This window comes from Metopolophium dirhodum, chromosome 7 (assembly GCF_019925205.1).
Source record: "Metopolophium dirhodum isolate CAU chromosome 7, ASM1992520v1, whole genome shotgun sequence".
Classification (NCBI taxonomy): Eukaryota; Metazoa; Arthropoda; class Insecta; order Hemiptera; family Aphididae; genus Metopolophium; species Metopolophium dirhodum.
In genome coordinates this window covers 16,071,147-16,096,067 of record NC_083566.1, presented here as the reverse complement: position 1 = coordinate 16,096,067, position 24,921 = coordinate 16,071,147, and the positions used below count along the sequence as shown (strand labels likewise).

Genomic DNA, 24,921 nt, shown 5'->3' with positions numbered 1-24,921 from the left:
AGTCATCTCTGTTGCAATTCAAGTGACCGTATAGCATGTTCAATTAATTCCAAAATATTTTATTGCTAAATGGAATAAAACATAGTACCTAGCGTGACAATGCATGATGATGTGTTATTTTGCCAATTCAAGGACAGAAAAATAAAATAACATTCACACACTTTCATGTCGTATTTGTGTAGGTACACTTCATCTACTTTGTGAGATTTAAAACTAATAAAATCCGTAATTTCTGAGGTAGGGATCAAAAAATATGACGAAAAAAAATCGGAGAAATCTCAAAATATCGAAAGTGGGATTATGATGTTTCGCTTTAACGTCCGAGCAAACTACTATCGAATAAACTCTTGGAACGTTTTTTCTTTCAAGAAGTTCAACAGATTTTCGTTTTTATTTTTTGCTTACACCAATATTATGTACACTTGACCGTGTGTATTGTACAAGCCGTACTCGGGATCAATGTACGTGATGTGCTGTTGTGACGCAACAATTTCTATTTAAACGTCTAACAACTATTATTTTAACAATAATAATAATATACCGTTGAGGATCGTAGCCCCGAGATAGGCATGACAATTTCGCTGTATAGTATAGTCAAGACTCCAGAGGCGTAACCAGGGGGTCTAAGGGGCCTATAGCCGATAGCCCCAACCAATGGCCGTGTTTATTTTTTAATATTAGGTATATTAAAAAAAAAATGATTTTACAAAAGTCCTATAGCCCCCTTATACAAAATTCTTGAATACGCCAGTATAGGGACGGGTTTCTCTCTAAACGAGCGGGTACGACTGACCGCTCTTTGAGAAGCGGTTTCAACGTAGGTAGGTACCATGATTGACATATACAAGGTGATTGCATTTATACCCCTTCTAGATCAAATATTTTATGATAAAAACAAAAATGGCAGCGTAAAGGGAGCCAATAATAATCAAGTATACATGCGCGGGAATTTTGAATTTGTTAGCTTTTGTCAGTGTCATAGGCGCAAATTGACTAAATTTTTTGAGGTGGCTCAAGCCCCCCCACCCTTCATAGGCCATATTGCTTAGTACCACAGAATATAAAAATTAGTCCTAATAACTAAATTTTGAACTGGGGGCACCAAGCCCCCCCCCCCCTATTTGCGACAATGGTGAACGTGTTTTTGATGATGAGAAAAATGTATATTTGTGATATCCCTTTACGCAGCCATTTTGTTTCTGATGATAACAATCCGAGTCAATAATATGCAATAACCTGTATAATTTAACCATGGCAGGTACTATAGTCTTCGCAGTGAGTGGTACCACTATTATTTTACCACCATATTTTACATACCGCTACTGCATCTGTACAACTCGTAAATCTCGAGATACATACTTCTGTCGTGTTCTGTGAGAAGCAGACAGACTAATGCCGGTGCGTTTGCCGACGAGCGTGTAGAAAACAAATTTACCCTATCGCGTGATACGCATCAAGTATAATGTACAGGTAAGTAAAATATTATTATAATATATTTTAAAATCAAAAGAAATGTATTTCTTCATTGGACTACAAAAAATTCTGATTGCTAGTTATCCGAGTTTAGCTTTACGACGATGCCAAATCTAATCGGGCCAATAGGTGGATATCGTGGATACTCTACGTCGCGTACTATATAATAGAGTCGTTTTATAAATAATGTATAAATGTAGTGCGTGTAACTTGCAACGTTGTGTCAATATAACATAAAATAATTTATTTTCGTAATGTAGGTATAGTAATATTATAGTATATAATATCGTAATTTCTGTTCATACTTACAGTGTACCTACATCAGTTTGATGTTTGTAAGATTTAAATTGTATTATATTTCGCATATATAATAATAATGTATACAATAATAGTTAGATAAACCTCGCCCAAAGGCCAACATTTTAAAGAATGGATATAGGTACTATATTTTTATTTAAAAAAAAAATGGGACATAAATATAACGAACTTTTAGAAGATTGTTATCACTTGCCAATGTCGATGGTTTCCAACTTAATATAGATACCTGATCAGTGGCGGAGTTTCAACATTTTTCTGGGGTACCTTATACCTATTATTTTTATAAAAGTATAATTGTTGAAAAATTAAAAATAAATATTTAACAATATATTATTTTAGTATATTTGAAATAGGTATATAAATAACCAAGGCTGGGCAAGTTAATGATTTTTTTAAACTCAGTTAAGTTAAATTAATATGCACCAATAACAAAAAGTTAAAAGTTAATTTAACTATTGGTTAACTCAGTTAAGTTGAAAGTTAATACACACTTTTTGTTAACTTTTTAAAAAGTTAATTTGTTTATACAACGCTAGCGTACTTAATTTTTTTCCAATCCAAAACTAAATTATAGACTATAGTGTTTATACTTTATACAGTATTTCCATATAAGTTAGATTCGAATGATATCACAGTAAATAATTTTTGACATGAAAACGAAATAGACTGAAATAGTGAAATCTACTAAAATTAAAAACAAAATAAATTAACTTAACTTACCTCTTAAAATGAAAAATTAATTTGTTACTTTAACGTTAATTAAAAAAGAAATTTAGAAAGTTAACAGTTAAGTTAATGAAAAGCCAAAAATAACTAGTAAAGTTAAAAAGTTAAAATAAAATTAACTGAATTAACTTTTTAACTTAACTTTAACTTTTTAACCCAGCCTTGTAAATAACCTTATATTGTAATCTAAGTACTTCGTTTTTATTTGTCTTTTGTACACATATACGTTATTACTTATTATACTTATTAGTATAGATTTGTTTGTAAAATATGTCCTTACTATTAGATACTGCAAGATTGTTTATATTAGGTATATGTTTACACTTTTATCAAAAGGCTAAGCCCGTAAAATAAAATAAATAAATAAATAATTAGTTTGATATTAATATTATAATTCAGCATTATTGATATCTTGTACGTTATACGAGTAGATTAGAAAGTAGATAAATTGATAAATTTTTACTTTTTTCATGCAGAATAAAACATTTAAGCACGTACTTACCTATATACACCACGTCAATACCTGCATATTTAATATATTTAGGTACCTTACTATCTCGTGTCTCGTGTGTCCAAATACATATTATAAGTCTAAAAATCCACCAACTTTACAAATATAATGATCTTAATAGGATACCACATGAAAGATATAATTCATTATTATGATTAAAATAATTTATTGTACTATAATAAAATGTACCTAATGCAATAATAATTATTGCTTACCTAGTTTTTTATCACATAAAACAACTAGATTTATTGATTGTAATTTATTTGTAACTGAACACAGAATATAATATCAATGTAGGTAGGTAGTAGGTACATACCTAATAATTAATTAATATTAACTTCCAAGATTTATTGTAGTTTGTAAACTACCTTCTCATTTTTGATTTATTTGCCCATCCTTGGCTGCACGCTATATAATATATGCAAGCGATCTTGAATAAATCCAGCAAAATATTCAATTGATGTTCTATTTAATTAATTATAGTGTACCTATTAGATTATAAATATTACACATAAGTAGTATATACTCACATACAAATGGTCTCTAAGAAATCTCTCGTTACTTATAGATTACCTGCCACAGTTGTATTATAAAGGTCCATTTCAATGCCCCCCCCCCCCACTTTCGAAATTTGAACTTCTGACCACGCCAAACGTTTGTGCATCGTTTGTGCAGAAATGTGCACCAAGTCCAATCGTTTGTGCACAAAAACTGAAAGCTCTATCCCTAAAACAAAATGGGGGGGGGGGGGCATTGAATCGGTAGCCCCCCACATTGAATATTTGGATTATTGAATGTGCCAAACGTTTGTGCATCGTTTGTGCAGAAATGTGCACCAGGTCCCGACGTTTGTGCACAAAAACTCCCAGCGCTATACAAGAAACAAAGTGGGGGGGGCCATTGAAACGAGACACCCTCTTTTTGGAAAATTAAAATTATAATATAATAAATAATACAGGTACTTAATATTTATTGTAATAATATTAACATTTTTAGTATTAATATTTACAATTTTTTAATGAGTTTATTACTATAGTAAACTCATTATACCCAGTTATTACGATTAAGTAGAAATAATATTTTTCAAATAATATTACAGTGTCTTTGTCGAACAGTCAGCTGTACGAAGTTTCCGCTGTGCCACAAGACGGGTCGACGCCGGTCGCTGAACATGGGAAGTCCTCAAGTCCACCCAGCATCGTATTGATGAATCAACAATACATCTTACATATTACATCTAACATCTTACATCTTACATCTATCATTGCAATCTTATAATTATTCACCTGAATGCATGTAATCCTGAATGTACAGTTAATTTATTACTACCCATCTACAAAGTCAACACAGTATTAATAAAAGTATTTATTGTTAAAATAAAATTGAGTTCTATATTATTTGTAGGTACTTGGGTATAAAGTAAACACATTTTAATCATACAAAATTAGATAAACTAAAAGAAAAAAATAATAAGTAAATACGTCGTGTTAAAAATAGTTTTTAATTAATATAGGTAGGACAGGTACCTATTATGTAGGTAGGTACTTATCCAAAACTCGTTTATCAGGAATTAAATAAAAAGGGAGGTCAATTAAAAAAAGGTGGGTAAGTGGATGTCGCTCTGCTGTACAGTAGGTTACAAGTGGGTCACTGTAATGGATGGTGTTAAATTTGAATTCAATGATACAATACCATTGTATAAGAAAAACGATTCTGAGCGAAAACGGTCCGTCAACCTATGATATTACCAAGTATATTTAATGATATTATAGTGAATAAAGTAATTTATATATAACCTATTTACTCGGAGCCTTGTTTTAAATTTTCAATCTTTAGCCATAAAAGTTAAACATTTTTTACATTTTTAACCACAAAATAATTAATAAATTATAAATTTGATAAATGTTGTCAAATTTTGAACTTTAAATGCTTATAAATAAAAATTGAGCCTATGTATTTTTAATATTTTTTAACTGCTATTAGAACGATATATCAGCAGCCTTATATTAAATTTTCACGCTTTTTTACCCAACAAATAAAATTTTATTGATATTTATAGAAAAAAAAAACTAAAATAATTGAAAACTGACTATGTCCGTAGACAGCTCAAAATGAATCAAATTATTTTCAAAATTTTATCGTGTATAGAAAATGCTAATATACACATTCAGTGAAATTTTTAAGTATCTACAGTCATACGTTTTTTAATTACAACAAAATAAGAAAATCGTTACATGAGAAATCGAGTGAATATCAAATGTTGTAAAAATATGAATTTCAAACGTTCATAAAAATTTAATTTGACTTTCTTGTAGACATTTTTTTTTTTTGATATAGGTGGGTAAACTTATGGATAATCTTGTATTACATTTTCGAATCTTAGATTGAAAAAGAAAAATTTTTATGAATTCTCAACTCAAAATAATTTGATAATTTTCGTGATTTTTCCATATTTTGTCAATATTTGAACTTTAAATACTTATAAATAAAAACCGTGACTAAGGATTTTTAATTTTTTTCATCTGCCTTTGAAACAATAACCTAGGAACCTTCTATTAAATTTTCAAGCTTTTTTAACCAACAAATAACATTTTATTGATAAATTTATAGAAAAAAAAACTAAAATAAAATGGAAACTGAAAATGTCCGTAAACAGCTCAAAATAAGTCAAAATATTTGGAAAATGTTATGGTGTATAGAAAATGCTAATATAAGCATTCAGTCAAAATTTAATGTACCTACGGTCGTTTGTTTTAGAGTTGCACACTTGCACCAAAAACCAAAATCGATTTTCTCGAAAACGGACTTTGCGTAAAAAATTCCCATTTTTCCTTTGTTTTTCACGTCGCTACTGTCCTAAAAGGTGATGACAGACACAAAAAAAAAAAATTTTACAAACATCATTGTAAAATCAATACATTCATCGCTTCCCTCAGAATCTAAAAAAAAAATTGAAAGTGACTCTGCTGAACAGTAGGTTACAAGTGGGTGACTGTTATGGATACTGTTAAATTTGAATTCAATGATATAATATCATAGTATACGAAAAACGATTTTAAGTGGAGACGATTTGTCAGCCTAGGATATTAATATACTATATTTATATTGATATTATTAAATATTATTAATACCGTAGCCTGTTAAGTTGAATTATTATTATTTGTTTATTATCGTATTTGTATATGATAATATATTTTAGACGTTTCAATTACCCACGAATAATATTTTTAAAATAGGCATATGTATATATTACAAGTAACAACGAATTAAGAACGATATTGCAAAAAATAATTGCCGGAAATCATTAGTTTTTAACTGAAAACGACAGGGAAGTCTGAACTTGGCGGTCAGTCTTATTTTTAAGTTATATATGTACCCGGTGTACCACACTGCGCTTGCTCGAACAATTAAAATCAAAAACATCCCTCGACTTGTTATGTAAAACCACCATGGGTGGGTGTCAGAATTATTTTTGCATCATCAATTTTAAAACGTTGATTTACCTAGATTAAAAAAAAATTAATTTGTAATACTTAAGCTCGGTAAACTTTAAGCGTTGTACAGGTGTGTAAAACACCGAAAATCGTGAACTTCGTAATGCTATACCATAAAAACTAATGATTTGCAGGTAGTCGAGTTTTGGACAAGTACCTACATAGGTAACTTATAATAATTCATATTGTAAATTAATTAGGTACCAAAAAAATATAACTTCTCAAACACTTTGTCTATTGACACTGGCGGGAGAATGTATTAGAATGTCTATAAACTTGCGGACCAGTTTGTATAGTTAAATTTGGCATGCGAACTATAATTGAAATAGAAAACCAGAATAGGTGCATTGCAGATCACAAAGATTTCTGTAAAAGAACATACGATTTATAAATATACCGTATAGGTATACTGAGTACTTATATAATAATATATAAGTTCTTTGGATTTATCATAGTAAATAATATATTTTATAATATCTATGGCATCATATATTTTATAATATCTATGGCATCATATATTTTATAATATCTATGGCAATCGTCAATTGTCGAAATTCGTCGGCGACGGTTAACAATTCTAATAGTTTCAGAAATACTATTGTATTATAAATATAATATATTGTATATTTTGATTTCAGTGAACAAAAAAATAATAGGCCACAAATATAAACGGACAGTTCGTTAAACCGGATAAGTTGTAACACAAACTCGCAAATTTCGTTTGATCAGGTTATTTTCATAAAATATTTCGATACTTTCAAGTTTCAGCTCATCGGAGTGAGATGATTAGATGAAGATGGATGATAATAGCTGTTTCTTTGGCGATGGCGGCACTCTAGCTACGTTTCACCGGAAGAGTAGATGTTTACGAGTAAGTTTGTTTTCATATTATTACCTACTATTTTACATTTACTTTTTAGACTTAAGTTAAATATTTATTGCCACGGACAATCTGTTAACTAGGTGTCGTAGAAGCATTTATAAGTTTAATCCCAATAGCGCAAACTATAAAATACGCGAGACCGTCTTCGTTTCATAACGCCAAGTTTAATACGCACCTTTTTGCATGTTATACTATACGCCGGGTATCACCTTAGGTTTGCGCGAAGTATTTAAGACAATATAATGTTATTAATCTTTATATTTTATATTTTTATATACATAAATACATTATACACCTCATATATTTTATTAGCATACTTACACCTTTTTTAGTGTAGTTTATACCCTAGATGGCTATAGATATAGGTATTAAATGTCTTGCAATTATATATTTTACTATAATTATTAATTTCATTAGGTATAATATAATATAACAATACACTCTAAATTAAATTAGTTGTTATCAAGACCGACAGTCTTAAAACAAACTCTTTTCTAGACGTTTTCAAAACGTATTATGCTTAAAAAAAATTGCACAGTTGTCGTAGCAGTCAGTTGCTAGATTAACCCGTGTGACATCAAATAGGAATTATTCTTGTTTTTTTAAATAGTTTTTTCGAAAAATATATGTAACATGTACAGCTCATACAATTATGAATTTATAGTTAATGGAAATGCGGATGTTTATACTTCATAGATATTTTTTTAGTTAATAATCGTGTAAATAATTTGATTAATCAATAAGGTACTTACCTACTCATCACTAGTATCAATTTTATTATATTACGTGTAAAATCACCAACACAAGGTGCGGACTGCGTTTAAAAAATTAAAAACATAAAATAAAATATAAAATAATGTTGTAGTAGAAGCTGGAAACTGTAGTTTATTTTAATTTATAATCCAATTAATGTAACCGAGAATGTAACTATTAAATTCATCATTGAATGATTATTCAGAGATCACTTTGGGATAAATGTAAATTAAATTAAAAATAATTAAAAAACATTTTGTGAAAGGAACAAGATTACTGCTAATAATTAAGTCTTAATTATTATTAACAAATAAATACAAATAATAGATTTTTTAATAGCTTTTTACTATTAACATTCAGTGTAAATATAGTTTCTGATCGACTTACCAATATGTAATAAACCTATATGTAATAAAATAATTATTCATATCAAATAATCCTAACAATTTAATGCAAGGATTTTCATAAATTGATCTTACAGCAGCCTTAAAACACCAAAAATACATTTGTACATCATTTACAAAATTTTAGTTCTCTATTATGGTGTAGGTATTAATACAAACAATAAATTGCTATTCGAAAACACAATTTCGTATACCTATTATTATTTACTAAATACCTACAATTAAATTAAACTAAAAATAAACAGATGATTACATACTGAGTGCCTATAATATAATATTATATATGAAAATTGAATCTTTATTACGAATACTTATCGTTTACACAGACCACAAGAAAAAATAATTAAAAATATTAAAAAAAAAAACACACATCATTGTAAAAATATAGTTGGTATTATAGTATTTGATGAATTTACTGTATACGTTTATGGCTTTATGTTAACTCTAAAATCCAGTAATTACATTTTTATTTAATAATTCATAAAATACAATATGCTCTTATAAAAATATTCTTGTGCTTCTGATATCTATTCACCACCTTAATCAATAATTAAATTGATAAACGAAAATAATAATTTAAATAATACCTATATCATATTATTATAATTCAAATTCAAAATTATAAACTATTTTGGTTTATTGTCATATCACATTTCAATGAATAAATTGGTCCTTAACACAGAACTCTTTGATATAAATAGTTGCATTATATTATATCCCTGGATTCATCATATTGACGCACCTAGTATAATATCGATTTATTTATTTAATCTATGGCAAATCTCAAAGTCGTTGCAGAAGACACAGTCGATTAAAAATTCTAAAATTTCAATAAGCAAAGAAGATATGAGCAAAAAACTAACAGCGTTTCGTATAATTTTATTTTTCATAAATCACAATATTCTAAGTTCTGGCTGTATTCTGGGGCGTTTCCACGTGGGCGTCGCAGTTCACACACGTCACGGATTCCGCCGAAGGAGTCGATAATTAAAGTAAGTTTGTTTTTATATTCTTTTGGGGCATAAATTTACTTTTAAGACTTAAAACAAATATTTAATGTCACGAAAAATGTGCTATCCAAGTGTTGTAGGCGCATATTTTAGTTCCGGACTAGAAATGTATAAAATACGCGAGATATAAACGCCGTCGTCGTTTTTCCAGTCCCTGTTTGTAGAATAATTATAATTAATAGGTGCATACCTATACAGGGTACTTAATATAAATATTTAAATATTTTGGTTTAATTTATAGAAATATATGTTATGACTTATAACTGATAATAGTCATAAGATACAATTTTAATTAATAACTGGTAATTTTTTTTCCAAATACAACGTTATAACTTTATAAGTTATAGGTAACTATTAATTTAGTGTCACATACTTAACTTCTATTGTTCACCTAATATCTATATTCTATATCATAGGGATTAGGGATGTATAACCATGTACACATAAAAGTATATTCACGGAATGGTCAACTGCCTATCCTGACGTGTGCGCACTTATGAATAATATACCTACTCATATACTCGTATATGTAATAGGTATATTATATAGGTAAATATACCTATATAAATAGTGTAATACTACATACACGAATGTGTTACCTATTATGTCCCTAAAAGTTCAACATTTATTATTATATTTATTTATTTTTTAAATATAGGTAGGTACATCACAAGACTCTAATTAAAATCACATTTATTTTGATTTTTTTTAACACAATGTTTTAAAAATTATTAATTAATATATAATTTATTGGTATAGTACTAAATAAATTAATGAAATAAAACAAACACAACTACTATAATCATTAGTAATAATAATATATCCAAGTATAAATTATTAAAATACAAAACAAACAAACGAAAAAAGATTCTGAGCAAAGATATCGTTGACTAATAAATAATATTGAGATTAAAGAATTTTATTTTTTCGGTAGAAAATCGGTATAAACATGAATTATAAATATTTTTTTATTTTCATACCATGACGCGTGTGTGAAAAATTGTTTATATTAAGTGTTTAAGATGTTAGATTTCGGTTCGGCTGATTGTCCACCCCCTCACTCTTCCGCATCAATGCATCAGAAATTATTATTTATAATATTTAAATATAAACTGCATTTTCTGAATTTTCTAAAACAATGCTTTCCAAGCAATGAATTCGTTTCATATATTATCAACGAATTGAAAAATGAAATTAGAAAAAAATTAAAAACAATTAAATAAAGGTAATTTTTTTTCTTATTTTTTTATTTTTATACGTACCCATTATGTTCGATACTATAACTTCAGTCTTCAGTTATAGAAAACAACCTTGCCAATATGGAATTACTGTCGAATTTTTTTATTTTAAAATATTAAATAGCATCTGATCGACTGATGTGCTATAATGAAACTCAAAATATAACGAATACACTACCTATACACTTATCTAAATTTTATTTTATATTCGTTTAAATTGGACTTTTAATTTTTCTGGCCATTTTATTAAGCCTTGTAATATAAGTGCATTAGATCGTATTTTTAAGGCATTTTTCTTATTTTTAATGCATTTAAATCCACGTCCTATTTATAACTTAACGTTATTTTGTATATACCAATCGATTAGTGTACACAATAAAAAATATAATATTATTGATGGGTGGTTAATAGGTTGATAACTATTATGTAGATAGGTACAGTTTTGTACGTTCAATGTATCGTTCTTAATTCATAAAGTAGCTAAATGAGTCAAATGATTTTGTCAAGGGGTGGTGGGGGGGAGGATATGGCTGATTTTTTAACATGCACTATTTTAAGGGCTCTTAACCTAAGGGGCGCACCACTCTAAGGAGGAGTGACACAATTTCGTATGGGGGGGGGGGGGGGGGGGGGGTACGTGAAAATGTTTAAAAAAAACACGAATTTATTTAGTTATTTTGTTATTTAGGTAATACATATTAATTAATAGGTATTTCTTAAATTTTTTTTATTATTTTATTTGAAACATTATTTTTAAATATTGGGATCAATAAAACTATTTTTATATAATTACTATTTTATATCAATTAGAATTTGTTTATAAACCAAGTAATAAATAAATGGTTACCAAGTATAAAAACCGTTATCTATATTATAAATTTGAATTCAATTTACCGCATTTGCGTCTAGTAGAAACAAATAAATGTTTTTTTGAAGATAATGTAAAAATATCCATCATCCATCGGTTAGGACCATATATATATTTTATATGATTGGGACGGTTAGGTTATAATTGTAAATAATCTATGGCAAATGACAATCGTTTGAGACGAACAGCGATTCCAATACGTACTCACATATTTCGTTAGGTGATATTAAGCATATTAAGCTAGGTGCCTATTTTTATAAATGTCATTAATCTCAATACTTCCAGACTGAACTTTTGGATCGGATATATGAAGACGTGCGCTGCATTTTCCTTGACGGAGACGCACAGCTCTGACACTAGACAATATTATACACTCAAAGGGACCGCGTTTCGCCAGAAGAATAAATAATTACGTAAGTTTTGTCCTACTACTCTGTTGACGCGGTAGACCTAATGTAAATATTTATTGTCAGACAAACTTATATACCCGCTAGACGTAGAGTAGTTTTTAAAATCCAGTGGTTATAGGTGTACAAAAATTAGGATATTATGAAAAATACCTTAAATTATAATACTTTGCCTACAACTGTTAATTTATTGTTATAGTAGAATAATTTTTAAAATTTTAAATCAATGATTAGGTAATGCTTTTATAAATAGGAAGGTAGGTTTTTATACATACCTAACAAAATAAGAAAATACATAATGATTAATGTTATTTAATATGATTTGTAAGTACATAGCAGATTATACCTATCACTTGGTGACGATTATTTTTATTTTATACGTTCTTCGTAATTCAGTTCCGTCACGATAGTTTTAGTTTTCATTAATTGTGAAACATACATTTTCTATGCATACGGGATACGGGCATTAAATATTTGGGTTTTAAGAAAACACCTCAAACGTACGTTTTATTTTGGGGGTTTTACGGGATATATCTATAGGAAATTTTCTTCAAATTTTCACATTTCACTATTTGATATTGTGATATTATTTGTACCTAGGTTAAGTTTCTGTTTTAGAATCGATCGATATGTTACCTAGGTATATCACATTCTTTAATTTAAATTCTGGTAGTCGAGTATTGGACAAGTACCTACGTAACTTATAATTCGTATCGTAATTTAATTACTAAAGAAATATTATAATTTCCTCAACAGTGTCTAGGGCCACCGGCAGCAGAATGTCTATAAACTTGTGGTCTAGTATAATATGGTTAAAATTGGCATGCGACCAACAACTGGGGGCTTGTTCTGGAAAATTTAAATGATCTAATAAGGTTCATCTCAATATTTGAATTAAATTAATTTTTAAGCAATTGTTGTGTTAATCAATTTTTTAATTTTTTTCATTCAACACATTCGTCTCTGTTTTCTAGTATCTCTAGATTTCTCACAAAATTCATATCGATCATCTCACAGCTTTCATATTCAAAACCAAAAAAATATGTATTTTTATCTTTTTTCAATCATTTTTATCGAACACCAGAATATATTACAGATCATAAAGATACTAGTATTGTATACTAGATAAGTTTCAATTAGCAAGATGTAGAGAGAAATGGAGATGGAGCGAGATGTAGACGGATAAAGATAGCTGTTTCTTCGACGACAGCGTGTGCTGCAGTACAGCTAGGTTTCACTGGAAGAGTCGATGTTTATGCGTAAGTTTGTTTTTATATTATTTTGGTCTTACATTTACTTTTTAGACTTGAATTAAATATTTATTGTCGCGGAAAATCTGTTAACTAAGTGACGTAGAAGCATATACGTTTACTACTGCCTACCAAAGGCGCAATGTATAATAATAATAAATTATACGCCAGTCCGAACAATCCAAACGCTGTCTTACTCGTAGTCGAGTTCTAGTTGATAACTGACTTGTGAATAAATGTAATTTTTGTTAGGTATACAAATAAAACTAATAAATCCTTGAATACAACATTTAAAAATACAAACTCTGTGTAATAAAAATTAATATTAGGTATTTATTGGTAGGTTTATATAATATCTGTAGACTGTAACGCATAGGTCATTAGAATATTGTAGAACATTTTAATGCATAAGATGCGTGTTATTTCAGAAATGGTATTCGTCAGTGAACATTTTCAAACTGGGAATAATATATCATAAGCAGATTGAAATGTGTGAACGTTTCAGTGTTTCGAAGACTAAGTTTCGTAGCAGATTTTGATTCCGTCACGGGGTATGTATTTTCTTATTTCTCAGTAGGCTTTTTTTTATTATAGTTAATTGATCAGGGGATGTATTGCCCGAAAATATTTAATATTTGTATTGTAACTATACTGGTATAACACTATTCGGGCTATCAATAAAGTCGTGTTCAAAATTAGAAAATTGGTGAGGTATGATATTTTTTTAAGCAATTCTTTCGAGTAGGGAAATCGCTCAATGATATTTAAATATTTTCACCAATAATCAAGTACGATGACTTGTAGGTAACTAGAGACTGAGTGAATAGGAATTAGGAAGAGTGTGATATGGCGAAGATAAGGAAATGGGTCAACAGGATTTCAGAATGTTTGGTGTATGAAAGGGAAAGATGAAAAAGAAATGTAAGGTTAGGGTAGGTAAGTGGAGTGAGAGTAGCAGATATGAGAATAATAAGTAATGTGTTAAGGTACAAAAGAGGATAGAATAAGAAATTAATTAATTAAGGGTATTGTAGGGTAGTGTACATATTGTAGTGAAAACAAGAGAGAATAGGTTTAGGTGGTTCGGTCACTGTATGATAAGAGATAGTGAGAGTGGCCATAGAAGTTAATTTAGGGGAGAAATGATGGACGAGAAGACTGAAGAAGAGATGGATAGACAGAATACCAATCATATGGAGGTGTGGAATGAGAGTGGCTGAACCTGTATATAGCTGTGAGAGACGGGGGAAGAAAAAGTGTAAAGGTAGAATAGTTATGTTAACAATGCCGAATACGTAGGAAAAGATCTTGAATTGCAAAGGCTCTATTGACTCTTTGGCTTAAACTAACCATAGGTTTACCTAACTAACCTTCTTATGACTCATTAGGACACTTTGAATAAAAAGATCCTGAGTTGCAGGTTTCCGAACTTAAGTGTTTGATTATCAAGTTGATTCTTTGATTGTTGACACCTTAATCCATGCTATGGATGAAGCCCATAGATAATAAATAATATATGGATAGTCCACGCCTATGTTAAATACATTTGAGGCCGCGTTCCCGGAGGGGAAGGCAATTGAGGTTCCTTTATATTGATAGTCGATAGTCGATACTCGATATAAGTATACTTTATTAGCGGTGTGTACCTACTAGTTGCGGTCATAATCAAAAATTACATACTATTGCGGTCACCCCTCAAAAAGGTTACATACTAGTTGCGGTCACCCATCAAAAAGGTTACATACTTAGGACTGTCTACACTTTTATTTTTTGTGTAGGTATGGTTAAAAATGTTGATACTTATGTTTAAATTACGTGGTTAAACTTGTGTCAAAATATAGTATATAATAGTAAACTTGTGTCAAAATATAATATGTATATAATAGTATAATAATAATAATAATTTTAAATTTTAAAATTTGTAGGTATAAATTTAAAGGAAATGGACTTTAGATATTCAAGCCGATTTATTTCACCTTCTTCACAATATTGTATTTGTTGCGCTAAAAAATGCTCTTTTTCTATTGAAATTTTATTAACACGACTGGTTTTTGTACAATTCATTTTTAAATAGCCATTCGTTTGAATTTCATTTAAAGCATCAATAAATATAAAAATATTAGGATGAGAGTGGTAAAACATGCTATTGAGCTTTGAATGAAAACTTTCGCATGCATTGGTTGTTCGTGTTATGGAAGACGAACATTCAGCCCATAATGACGGTGGATATCTCAAATATTCGAAACTATCGGAGTATACAATTTAATCTATTTTATTTATAAACATTACAGATAAGTAGTAGTGGTGTTCCCACATATATACGCTGTGTGCATTATAGACAGCTTTGATAAGCTATGACGGCAACTAAGATATTACCTAAATTGGCGTGACCGCAACTAGTATGCAGCCTTTATTTGGCCTCAATTTATTGTTCCCCTCGAAGACCGCTGATAAAACCATTATGTCCTATCCATATCTTTATTATCTATGATGGAGCTATACCCAGCTCACTCGTGTAAACTTGTTGCCGGTTGGGATATCAGCGCACTATTTGTTTTCCATCTTTGATCCACGCGTAGCATACCAAATGTACGATTAAGAAAACACTAAAATGATTGGGTCAGAGAGAGAAATAAATGGTGCGCTAAAAATCTGACATCCTCTTAGTGTTATCAAGTTGAAGAAGCAGTTGATTGTTGACAATTTGACATTTAACATTAACTGTGGTAGGTATTATGTTTGGAAGTAAAAGTAATTAGCAGGGCTGTGAATTTAATGCAATGAAAAAGTGTTAAATATTTGCCTGCATGTATGCACTAAAAACAGACAAATATATGCACTGAAATATTCAAAAGTATGCACTTAAAATTCAAAAAAATACTGAATGAAAACGTTTTTATTAACATTTTTTTAAATAAATAAATTATAATTCAAATTGGTTTACAAAAAAAATTCTTTATTTACACACTTGGTAGATAGGTATGTAGGTAGGTAACGGATGAACCGAAAATATAAAAACATTTAAAGAAAATAAGCATAAATACGAAGAAATCATGAAAACATGCAATTATATTAACTAACCCAAAAAAAACGCATATTGGTAACGGTGTTGTAATAATAGGGATCTCCCCAAAAAAATACGTACTAATAGTTCAAACAAATCATAAAAGCCAACTGTAATAAATATTAATTTATGAAAAAGTATATTAAAAAGCATTATTATTATAAATGAAACAAAACTATGAACTATGGACCGTGACATAATATAGGTATTTCTATATTTTTAGCTCCATAATTTCTGTTAAAATATTAGGAAAATGTATTAAGTATCGTAAAAGTGCTAAATTTGAGCTATTACTTAAAATATTTTATTCATAACAAATTATCATAGAAGGTTAGGTACTGTTATTCCACATAATTATTATAGTTTAATTTAACTACAACATTCTAGTAGAGTCTGATAAAATTTGGTTCCACGACTTTGATCATACAAACTACTAAATACTAAACTATGGGTCTGAAATTTAGTTTATATAGATCTAAATAATCCAAAACATATATTGCTTCAAAATATAAAAATAAAGTGTCTTGTATTGTAGTAGGTAGGTAACTATCAAAAAAAAAATTTTAAAAAATCATACTTGAAATCTATGTATAATATACGTATATTGTAATAAATGATCAAATGTTTACTATAGTACATTATAAAAAATTAACTTAAGTTCAATATAATACATTATAACAGGTGTTCAAATAAACATTTCATACCACAAATTTTGTTAATTCACACAGTCTCTCTTCAATTTTAAATTTTTCTTCAAATTATCTACAAAACATAAATGTTTAGTAAATTGGAAGACTTGATTAAGTATTTAATCATTTATCTAAAAGAGATGTGCCGGGTCGCCACATTACTATATCGAGGGGCCATGGTGCAAGTGTCGTCCATAAATATCATAACATATTATATTATATTAGAAATACAAACTTAATATTTCACTAACAGTAAATATTATAAAAAAATATTACGAAATGTACTATAATAAAGTACCGGGAAAAAAAAACGATTAATTCAAATATAGAAGGTACTTATATCATATACTTTTATCAAAGTATGATTGTGTTAGTCACAGTCTTGTGTAAATGTTATTGTCTTAGGTTTTCCCAATCTAATTATACAAAATACTGAACATTAATGAAATCACAAATATTAGTACAATAGAGAGACTGTGCATTGATTTACAAATTTGTCTTAAATTTACTTTTTGCATAGAGAATATGAAGGTGGAGATTGTAATGAAAATTAAACGCAGGGTGTTTTTGGTTGAATTGTTGATGCGTTTATTCTCAAAAACTTATTATTTTTCATACAGACACAATTTTAATAATTTGAAGTACAGTATTTCTTTTGAATTAATTAGTTATACTCTTACGAGTGTACAGATAAAATAGTTTAATAAAGGATCACATAAAACATGGGAGGGAAGGCGTGAACATAAAACTCACGGTTTTTGGTCGGGTGTTAATTATGACGGGATCAGTAGCACGGTAATATAATTATTACCGGCGTGAACAGCTGGGCGGCTTCAGCAGTGACTTGGCTCGGATGGCTGTATGCTGATAAAAAAAAAAACGGCGAACGGTGTTGGACCTTCTACAATCTGTTCCGTTGGTGGTCGTACGTTGGTCGGATGGAACTGGCTGACTCGGCTCGGACGGCGATGCTCAGTGATGGTGGACGCGTAAAGACAATATATACCTCGCGACTCACTGCGGCGGTGGTGGAGGGTATATGCCGGGACAAACTGTAGAATGTCCGTTCGTGGCGGTATTGAAATACCGTCCAGCTCATTCAGTCTGGGGGCAAGTGCTGTATGTATGCGCTACTGCTTCAAATTGTTTACACGAGTGAGCTGGGTATGGCTCCATCATAGATAATAAAGATATAACATAATGGTCTTCGAGGGGAACAATTGAGGCTAAATAAAGTATACCTATATCGAGTATCGACTATCAATATAAAGGAGCCTCAATTGCCTTCCGCGGGAACGCGGCCTCAAATGTATTTACATAGGCGTGGACTATCCATATCTTTATTATCTATGGGATTCATCCATAGCATGTATTAAGGTGTCAACAATCTAAGGATTAACTTGATAATCAAACACTTAAGTTCAGCAACCTGCAAATCAGGATCTTTTTATTCAAAGTGTCCTGATAAGTCATAAGAAGGTTAGTTAGGTAAACCTATGGATAGTGGAAGCTATGGTAATGATAGAAAACTACCATCACCGGTCGTGAGCTTAGCGATGATCTTTTACTACTAACTATCAAGGTATTCGATATTGTAAACATAACAATGAAAGAAAATATTTAAATATTATTAATTTGGTTAGGTTAGGTTAGGTTAGGGCAGGAAATTAGATGTTAACTAATAATCATAGTTTTTAACACGTTCTTAAAGACTGTCAGCATGAGTTGTACCAGTATAGTTATTAAAAACTTAAATACAGCCAACATTAAATAATGATTTTTTTACCACAACAAATTATAAAATGAATTTTAAAATATAACAAAATATTATTTTATTAGGGTTTTATAAGGTTTTCAATACTTATAAGTTTTTGTAAATAGAAAATGTATAAAATCAATAGTTTTAATTTAATATATGGTTTTGTGTTTTAATATCCTATTGTCAAAGAATTCTCAGGGTTTCCTTTCCACATTTTTTTACATTGTACTAAATCTAACTTTTTTCCGCACATATTTACAAAGATTAAAACAGATATCTGACTATGTTTTTATTTGCATTTAGACTTTATAGTTTGTAATTTAATATTGATTGTAGACCCACCAAACACAATATTATTTTAAATTAAACATTTTATGTCCTTTATAAATTACAATCACATTGTAGAGTCCGTGCAGGACCTTTTATCATTTAATTTCTTTGCATCCTTTATAATTTACATTCATTTTTATACATTTTCTAATACATATATTACCGTGATACACCTCTGATCATAATAACTGTTCGCATTATTATAATGTAAACAACACCTAGTTTTTGGATTGTAGTTAATATATGTATTGCAGTATTTAGCTTCCAGCGTATTCTTTTGTTTAGTGTTATTTCACCCAGATTTCTCAAACAATTTTTTTTTCACTTCATTGAACCCTAGTAGATTTTTTTGTATAAAAATTTTTCAAGATTAACCGGCTATACCTTGGAGTACGCTGAGTACCTGTGAACATAATATATAATTTGAAAAGAGACTGGCTAGGTTCTCTCACGTTCCCCATTCAATTTAATTTTTTATATATTTCACTTTTTTTGATTCTTTTATAAATATCTTTTTTTTAAAACATTAACAACTTGGTGCCACATGATTTTTTTAAATTTTTTTATCTGCTTCTTAAAATGCGTTTGCCTGCGGTAGCCCACGTTCCCCTTTCAATTTTTTTTCATAAATTTAATTCAATTGATTTTTAATATGAAAATTTTCAAATTTGTGAGTCCTCAGAGAATTTTTTTCTGTTATTTAATTCCTATCTAGATCTTTCTATATAGATTTTTTAAACACTGACAAGCCGACGCCAACACCCTCCTTCATATTTTTTTTTTGTAATGTAACTCTACTTGAAATTTTAGTATTGACGTGAAAATTGAAAACTTGGTGCCTGTAAATAATCTTTCTTTAATGAACTAAATATTTTCATTTCTGTTTAATATTCAGGTTATTTTAGATTGAATTTTGAAATGTATTTTTCTTCTGTAAAATTTTTTCCAATTTTTTTTTTTGTTTTCTAAAATGCATTTGCCTGCGGGCGACAACAGCCTCCTTCAATTTTTTGTTATGATTTAACCTCTAGCCAAATTTTTTAAACATTGACAATCGGGTACCCTTGAATAATCCTTATCTTTAATGAAATAAATATTTTAAATAGTTTTTTCTGTTTAATATTCTGGGCATTTTAGTTTGTACTTTGTAATGTGTAATCATAAAGTTAAATTTATTCAAAATTTTTTTGTGGTTTCCTAAAAAGCATTTGCCTGCGGGCGCCAACACCCTCCTTCAATTTTTTTTTTAGGATTTAACCTCTAGCCAAATATTTTAAACATTGACAATCTGGTACCTCTTGAATAATCCTTGTTTTATGAAATAAATATTTTAAATAGTTTTTTTTGTTTAATATTCTGGGCATTGTAGTTTGTACTTTGTAATGTGTATTCCTACAGTCAAATTTATTCAAAATTTTTTTTTGGTTTCCTAAAATGCATTTGCCTGCGGGCGCCAACACCCTCCTTCAATTTTTTTTTTATGATTTTACCTCTACCAAAATTTTTAAACATTGACAATCTGGTACCCTTGAATAATCCTTATCTGTAATGAATCCTTGTTTCATGAAATTAATATTTTAAATGGTTTTTTCAGTTAAATATTCCGGGCATTTTAGTTTGTACTTTGTAATGTGTAATCATAAAGTTAAATATATTCAAAATTTTTTTGTGGTTTCCTAAAAAGCATTTGCCTGCGGGCGCCAACACCCTTCTTCAATTTTTTTTTATGATTTTACCTCTAGCCAAATTTTTTAAACATTGACAATCTGGTATCCTTGAATAATCCTTGTTTTATGAAATAAATATTTTAAATAGTTTTTTCTGTTTAATATTCTGGGCATTTTAGTTTGAACTTTGAAATGTATTTTTCTTTTGTAAAATTTTTTCCAATTTTTTTTTTTGTTTTCTAAAATGCATTTGCCTGCAGGCGCCAACACCCTCCTTCAATTTTTTTATTTATGATTTAACCACTAGCCAAATTTTTTAAACATTGACAATCTGGTACCATTTGAATAATCCTTGTTTAACGAAATAAATATTTTAAATAGTTTTTTCTGTTTAATATTCTGGGTATTTAGATTGTACTTTGTAATGTGTAATCATACAGTTAAATTTATTCAATATTCTTTTTTTGGTTTCCTAAAATGCATTTGCCTGCGGGCTTCAACACCCTCCTTCAATTTTTTCTTTTTTTAGTATTGTCACTCTAGTTGAATATTTTGTATTGACTTTAAAATTGATAACTTAGTGCCCTATGAATAATCATTCTTTAATGAACTAAATATTTTGAATAGTTTTTTCTGTTTAAGATACTGGGCATTTTAGTTTGTACTTTGTAATGTGTATTCCTACAGTCAAATTTTTTCCAATTTTTTTTTTTGTTTTCTAAAATGCATTTGCCTGCGGGCGACAACAGCCGCCTTCAATTTTTTGTTATGATTTAACCTCTAGCCAAATTTTTTAAACATTGACAATCTGGTACCCTTGAATAATCCTTATCTGTAATGAATCCTTGTTTCATGAAATAAATATTTTAAATGGTTTTTTCAGTTAAATATTCCGGGCATTTTAGTTTGTACTTTGTAATGTATTTTTCTTTTGTAAAATTTTTTCCAATTTTTTTTTTTGTTTTCTAAAATGCATTTGCCTGCAGGCGCCAACACCCTCCTTCAATTTTTTTATTTATGATTTTACCTCTAGCCAAATTTTTTAAACATTGACAATCTGGTACCCTTGAATAATCCTTATCTGTAATGAATCCTTGTTTCATGAAATAAATATTTTAAATGGTTTTTTCAGTTTAATATTCCGGGCATTTTAGTTTGTACTTTGTAATGTGTAATCATAAAGTTAAATATATTCAAATTTTTTTTGTGGTTTCCTAAAAAGCATTTGCCTGCGGGCGCCAACACCCTCCTTCAATTTTTTTTAGGATTTAACCTCTAGCCAAATATTTTAAACATTGACAATCTGGTACCTCTTGAATAATCCTTGTTTAATGAAATAAATATTTTAAATGGTTTTTATTGTTTAATATTCTGGGCATTTTAGATTGTACTTTGTAATGTGTATTCCTACGGTTAAATTTTTTCAAAATTTTTTTGTGGTTTTCTAAAATGCATTTGCCTGCGGGCGACAACAGCCTCCTTCAATTTTTTGTTATGATTTAACCTCTAGCCAAATTTTTTAAACATTGACAATCGGGTACCCTTGAATAATCCTTATCTTTAATGAAATAAATATTTTAAATAGTTTTTTCTGTTTAATATTCTGGGCATTTTAGTTTGTACTTTGTAATGTGTAATCATAAAGTTAAATTTATTCAAAATTTTTTTGTGGTTTCCTAAAAAGCATTTGCCTGCGGGCGCCAACACCCTCCTTCAATTTTTTTTTTAGGATTTAACCTCTAGCCAAATATTTTAAACATTGACAATCTGGTACCTCTTGAATAATCCTTGTTTTATGAAATAAATATTTTAAATAGTTTTTTTTGTTTAATATTCTGGGCATTGTAGTTTGTACTTTGTAATGTGTATTCCTACAGTCAAATTTATTCAAAATTTTTTTTTGGTTTCCTAAAATGCATTTGCCTGCGGGCGCCAACACCCTCCTTCAATTTTTTTTTTATGATTTTACCTCTACCAAAATTTTTAAACATTGACAATCTGGTACCCTTGAATAATCCTTATCTGTAATGAATCCTTGTTTCATGAAATAAATATTTTAAATGGTTTTTTCAGTTAAATATTCCGGGCATTTTAGTTTGTACTTTGTAATGTGTAATCATAAAGTTAAATATATTCAAAATTTTTTTGTGGTTTCCTAAAAAGCATTTGCCTGCGGGCGCCAACACCCTCCTTCAATTTTTTTTTATGATTTTACCTCTAGCCAAATTTTTTAAACATTGACAATCTGGTATCCTTGAATAATCCTTGTTTTATGAAATAAATATTTTAAATAGTTTTTTCTGTTTAATATTCTGGGCATTTTAGTTTGAACTTTGAAATGTATTTTTCTTTTGTAAAATTTTTTCCAATTTTTTTTTTTGTTTTCTAAAATGCATTTGCCTGCAGGCGCCAACACCCTCCTTCAATTTTTTTATTTATGATTTAACCACTAGCCAAATTTTTTAAACATTGACAATCTGGTACCATTTGAATAATCCTTGTTTAACGAAATAAATATTTTAAATAGTTTTTTCTGTTTAATATTCTGGGTATTTAGATTGTACTTTGTAATGTGTAATCATACAGTTAAATTTATTCAATATTCTTTTTTTGGTTTCCTAAAATGCATTTGCCTGCGGGCTTCAACACCCTCCTTCAATTTTTTCTTTTTTTAGTATTGTCACTCTAGTTGAATATTTTGTATTGACTTTAAAATTGATAACTTAGTGCCCTATGAATAATCATTCTTTAATGAACTAAATATTTTGAATAGTTTTTTCTGTTTAAGATACTGGGCATTTTAGTTTGTACTTTGTAATGTGTATTCCTACAGTCAAATTTTTTCAAATTTTTTTTTTTGTTTTCTAAAATGCATTTGCCTGCGGGCGACAACAGCCTCCTTCAATTTTTTGTTATGATTTAACCTCTAGCCAAATTTTTTAAACATTGACAATCTGGTACCCTTGAATAATCCTTATCTGTAATGAATCCTTGTTTCATGAAATAAATATTTTAAATGGTTTTTTCAGTTAAATATTCCGGGCATTTTAGTTTGTACTTTGTAATGTATTTTTCTTTTGTAAAATTTTTTCCAATTTTTTTTTTTGTTTTCTAAAATGCATTTGCCTGCAGGCGCCAACACCCTCCTTCAATTTTTTTATTTATGATTTTACCTCTAGCCAAATTTTTTAAACATTGACAATCTGGTACCCTTGAATAATCCTTATCTGTAATGAATCCTTGTTTCATGAAATAAATATTTTAAATGGTTTTTTCAGTTTAATATTCCGGGCATTTTAGTTTGTACTTTGTAATGTGTAATCATAAAGTTAAATATATTCAAAATTTTTTTGTGGTTTCCTAAAAAGCATTTGCCTGCGGGCGCCAACACCCTCCTTCAATTTTTTTTAGGATTTAACCTCTAGCCAAATATTTTAAACATTGACAATCTGGTACCTCTTGAATAATCCTTGTTTAATGAAATAAATATTTTAAATGGTTTTTATTGTTTAATATTCTGGGCATTTTAGATTGTACTTTGTAATGTGTATTCCTACGGTTAAATTTTTTCAAAATTTTTTTGTGGTTTTCTAAAATGCATTTGCCTGCGGGCGCCAACACCCTCCTTCAATTTTTTTTTTAGGTTTTAACCTCTAGCCAAATATTTTAAACATTGACAATCTGGTACCTCTTGAATAATCCTTGTCTTATGAAATAAATATTTTAAATAGTTTTTTTTGTTTAATATTCTGGGCATTGTAGTTTGTACTTTGTAATGTGTATTCCTACAGTTAAATTTATTCAAAATTTTTTTTTGGTTTCCTAAAATGCATTTGCCTGCGGGCGCCAACACCCTCCTTCAAATTTTTTTTTAGGATTTAACCTCTAGCCAAATATTTTAAACATTGACAATCTGGTATCCTTGAATAATCCTTGTTTTATGAAATAAATATTTTAAATAGTTTTTTCTGTTTAATATTCTGGGCATTTTAGTTTGAACTTTGAAATGTATTTTTCTTTTGTAAAATTTTTTCCAATTTTTTTTTTTGTTTTCTAAAATGCATTTGCCTGCAGGCG

The 24,921-nt window shown here is 29.0% G+C and overlaps 1 long non-coding RNA gene across 1 annotated transcript in view; it reads left to right on the top strand.

Annotated features, from left to right (window-relative positions):
* The first annotated feature begins 11,998 nt into the window (after positions 1–11,998).
* The window catches only part of LOC132948174 (uncharacterized), a 258,391-nt gene continuing 245,468 nt past the window's right edge, over positions 11,999–24,921 (top strand). The window contains exons 1-2 of the long non-coding RNA XR_009665003.1: positions 11,999–12,091; positions 13,764–13,886. This is a non-coding gene — a long non-coding RNA (uncharacterized LOC132948174). The remainder of the gene's footprint in view (positions 12,092–13,763; positions 13,887–24,921) is intronic.